The sequence below is a fragment of the Haliotis cracherodii genome, unplaced genomic scaffold (assembly GCF_022045235.1).
Source record: "Haliotis cracherodii isolate W230 unplaced genomic scaffold, xgHalCrac1.p SCAF_9, whole genome shotgun sequence".
Taxonomy (NCBI): Eukaryota; Metazoa; Mollusca; class Gastropoda; order Lepetellida; family Haliotidae; genus Haliotis; species Haliotis cracherodii.
Window position 1 is genome coordinate 4,837,449 of NW_027266343.1, and position 5,189 is coordinate 4,842,637.

Sequence of the window (5,189 nt, forward strand, 5' to 3'; positions counted from 1 at the left end):
ATGAAATAAGACAGTGAGTCACATTAGCATACAAAGTATCCAGTTAAAGTAAACATATTTCTACATTATATACATAAGCAAATACTAACATATGATAGACAGGGTACTTGTCCTATAAAAATATAATTACACATTTACTTACATGTTGGCTATAAAAGTTAATGTGTCACATGTGAGTGGCTTACATGTGGTAAATGACTTTAATACGTGATCATTGTAATATTCACATATTCCTTACCTTAATGTGTCACTTCAGCTGCCAGCATGACCTCAGCTGCAATCTCAATATTTGGCCAATTTTGACGAAATGACCGATCGTGTTCAGTGTATAAGCTGGGCCTCGTCTCTAATATAACTTGGCTCAAGTTGATGACGCGCACAGGGAGCCGGGAACCAGCTTTGGTTAACACAACATAAGCTGGTTCCCGGCTCCCTATGTGTAACGGAAGTTTACACTCGCCACAGGAAGGTACCTTGGTTCATAGGGGTGTTTTTAACATTCGGGTTTTTGGAAAGGGATACTTAAGCTCGTGCGTGCTGCACTGATGTGGGACATCCACCCAGTACCTCTAGGCACCCAGGTAGCATGCCATGAAGTTTTGCTCATCGGATCAACATCGGCCCAACGTCGGCAAACTTCATCGGCCCTGCATCGACACTGCACCGGCCCAGCATCGGCCCAGCGTCGGCAAACATCGTCAGGCCGATGAAGTTTTGCTCATCAGATCTACATCGGCCCAACGTCGGCAAACTTCATCGGCCCTGCATCCGCAATGCACCGGCCCAGCATTGGCCCAGCGTCGGCAAACATTGTCGGGCTGATGAAGTTTTGCTCATCGGATGGACATCGGCCCAACGTCGTAAATAGTTATAGTTATAGTTATCTCTTCTTTGCTCATTTACAATGGCAGTTGGGATGTTCAGTATTTTTACACTTCATAATATTTGATGGCAGTTCTTGATTTTCTTCAAAATAAATACAAAAAGTATGAAACAAATTGCAATTAGCAATAATCATTTACAATTATCGCTATCTTCAAAAAAAGTCAAAAACACCCAAACTTAAATTGTTAACGCTGCGTTAGTTTTTTCCTCTGCCATTGTCTTAAATAGGCTGATGTCATCAGAAGTCATAACTGACAACATCTCATCTTAATATTTCATGTAAATGATGCCACAATAGAACTTTTCCAAGTGTAGTGTTAGGGTACATAAAACAAAACATTTCTAAAAGCTGCAGCTAGCTCTGATGTTAAAGTTACAAAGATAAAAGGTAAAACTAAAAAAATACTGAATTTTTAAAAAGATAATATTTTTTTATCATAGTTAATACTTTGAAAACCAAATGTAAGTAATATGAATACTTCTAGCTGTACAAAACAATCGAAATGCTTACACTAGTTACAGTACTATTTTTTATGTACCCTAATACATGTGTAGTTAATACTTATAAATAAACACAAAGAGCAAAATAGAATAATAAACTTTATTATTAATTTATTATTATTCACAAGAAAACAGTGTTACTACCTGCAACAAGGCGGATGTGAAACATATATTCTCAAAGCCAGTTTTAAAACAGTCTAAACATATACCCCTCATGTTGGCCTGCAAAATTTCATTTACGTGGCTTCAAATTTGTTTGCGAGACAAACTTTTCCCCCCCATTTCATCAAGTTAAAAAAGCATGAAGCAAAGGCCATAACTCCATACAAAATAAGTTCTTATAACCATCTTTTGGAGTTTGTACCTTAGATAAGCACGGAAAGTTTCATTTATTAACTTCAGTAGTGTCCAAGAGAACCTGGCAGTATATGTACCAAGTTCATAAACAAGGGACATAACCCTGGGAAAAATATGTTGTCAACACCAACTTTTTGGATTTCTTTGTTCTGTTGCAATTCAGTACTTTTGTTTGCAGATTCTCTATCTGCACCTCTGTTTTTTAGTACGCGTTTTCCTTATGCCATTTCTAAGCCTTGCTCCTGGAACTCGAAGCCATTCTCTTACACAGGTCACCATGTACTTGTCAGTGGCTTGTAAGAGCCCAGCTGCAGGCTTCCTCCTCAGCTTCTGTTTACAAATGATAGCAAAAAATGTCAGTGTGCATATTATAAGTCATTGCATGCACTCTCACAATTACAAGTAATGGACTTCACAAGTGTGTCAAAACAAGTTATTGATAACATAATGGAATAATAGATGGGTAATACCCTGTTCACATGCACCACCTTACATATGTGTGTATATATTATTTAAATTAAGTCTCGACACCTGTTAATAAATACAGGGTTCACTCAAGGAATTTTCTGCCATGGGCCCTTTATGTGACAATTTCATATATTCCCTTGGTACACCCGCACTTGCCCATATAGCACAATGTTAAAATGCCCCATTGTATTTGAAAATGTGGGTCTTTTGCCAAATTTAGGGGCTAAAAGCAGAAGGCCCCACCCAAGAATTATCGGAAGTCCAGTAAGTAAATTGATGAGTTTATAATATGTGTAAATAAGTAAATTAAATTTTGTGTAATTATATACGCAAATAACATAACCCCTCCCAATATTGCATGGTAGGTCCCTAATGATCTGTTTCTTATGTCAATTAAAAAAGATTTTATAACTGACATATCACCCTATTAATTTAGCCCAATAAACATGCCCAATAACCACATGATAACCCCCCTCCTCCAATATTGCTGGCGAACAGTTTTAGGTGTGCAATCTCTCTTGTATGTCCATCAAAAGTAAGTCAGCATGAAATTTCATTTGGAAGATTACCATAGTAAGTGTCAGGGGCCCTTAATAGGGCAAACATGATAATAAATATATGCTTATAAATATTTCAATCAGAAACATGTATCAGTTGGTTTGGTTTGTTGTTTAACGCCTCACTCAGCAATATTCAAGCTATATGATGGCGGTCTGTAAATAATGGAGACTGGACCAGACAATCCAGTGATTAATATCATGAGCATCAATCCACGCAATTGGGATCTATGACATGCATCCACCAAGTCAGGGAGCCTCACCTCCCGATCCCATTAGTCGCCTCATACGACAAGCATAGTTGCCTTTTACGGCAAGCATGTGTTGCTGAAGATATCTTCTACCCCGGATCTTCAATATGTATCAAACTTGGAGTAAATTTCCCATACTTGATACATCTAAAGAAATTTTATCCACTCACCAGTGCTCTCTCAGTTCCTCGATTTTGGAAAAGCTGCTAAGAGTTCATTCAGCTCATCCATGTTTGCCAATAGGCAATGGCTGAACGTCTGGTTTTCTTAAATAGAAATATAAGAATATTATATATCAAGTTTGTGTAGCAGCAGTGAGCACTTATCTATTATGATGATGATGTCAAAAGGTTGAGTGGAATATTGCTCAAAACATAAAAGTAACATTTAAATAAAGCTTTGGCCATACACATATATTAGGTCCTTTCCTTCATACATCTTATCTCGTATATTTGCACTTGTACATACAGTCCTTATCTGGAGCCATGTAGCAGAAATAATTTCCCAGGGAAAGTAGTTTCACTTTAATAGCCATAGCCCCATCCATTGAAAAGCAGTGAGAAAATCCCTATTTTGACATAATATTGAACAGATCCTGTGAAGTCAGGATACCACAAAACAGATTTCATTTATTATATGATACCTGAGGAGAAGAAATCCCTCAAATGAAAACTAACTGAAAACGGAAATTCAACCCTTTTAATAAACCCACAAGATATTTACAATAAACACATTATGTATAAATTGAACTTCCCTGTTATGGAGGTATGCACATGGAAGTATAGCCCTAACTTCCCTGTTATGGAAGTATGCACATGGAAGTATAGCCCTAACTTCCCTGGTATGGAAGTATGCACATGGAAGAATAGCCCAAGTAGGGCTCTGAAAACATGCAAGCTATGAGTAGGAGCATCTCGCGATGCGTCCTGCTCCTATCAGCCCTAACTCTCATCTGCCACGTTCAAGGAATCACGTGTTACATTCAACCTGCCAAGGAGACATTCGAATTCTGCGAAGTAGGTTACGTTCGGTCGATTCCGCGAAGCTGGCGCGTTCGAAAGATGTCCCGGTAACCTGTCCGAGAACACCTTCTGAACAATACCATATATATGTAGATTACATCATGGTAAACCAAAACTGCAAATAAACGTTTATTATTAAAAGATCAGATACAACGGAATGTACATATTACCAACACTTGTATCCAAAAAAATAGCAGGAAAGTATTAGGGACAAGTATTTTTATGCACAGTTTCATTGCTTGTAAACATAGAAAAGGGATAATGATAAACTGAAATAATATATCTTTGGTTAGAATAAATCAAATTTGAAACAAGGCTCTGGGTAATTTTCTACAATGGATAATGTCCTGAAAAATATGTACTGAAGTATCTATTCTTCCTCATCAAAGTTTTACCATTAATTTGAATTTTGATTAAATAAATGACATTTTAAATTGTCTTGTAATATTTATTTCGCATCAATTACCTTTGAAATAGTACATTAAAAAAAATTAATTTAGTATTACATCACAAATGTACATCATAAAGTCGGGGAACAACTGTACGGTAAAATTAAGAATATAATTACTCCAAGGGCTAAGGATAGAGTTCGGGGTAACCTAACCTAACACTGGCGACATTTGGATGTGTTCAGCACCACTAAATATCCCTAACAAAGTTGTGCATAATAATGAAAATTAATGCACCGAAAAAATAATATATGTATATTAGTGTCCATTTGTAACCCTTTTAGCCACTTGAATTACGAGAAAAACGAAATAAAAAATATATAAAAAATAAAAGTGCTTTCGTAAACTAGCGCTTGCAATAAAATGCGCCGCCGCAGGCTTTATTCAGTAAACAAATATTCAAAACTCTCCACAGCCCTTGGCGTATTCAATGACATTTCGTGTAGAGATGATAGATCACTGGGAGGAGCTTATGCACACACGATGACCCCTGACGTCACAAGGCATTTTTTTCGCCGGTGTGACTGGCAACAATATACTACAAATTACGTCATAGGGTATGATCACGTGTTTGAAAAGTTTGTGGTAATGTATTCTAAAGGTAGGCCGAAAGTTCGAGGTGGGCTCACATTCGAAACAAAACGCACTTATTGTTGACAATATATACTACGTAAACAAACCCGCATAACGAACTCATAA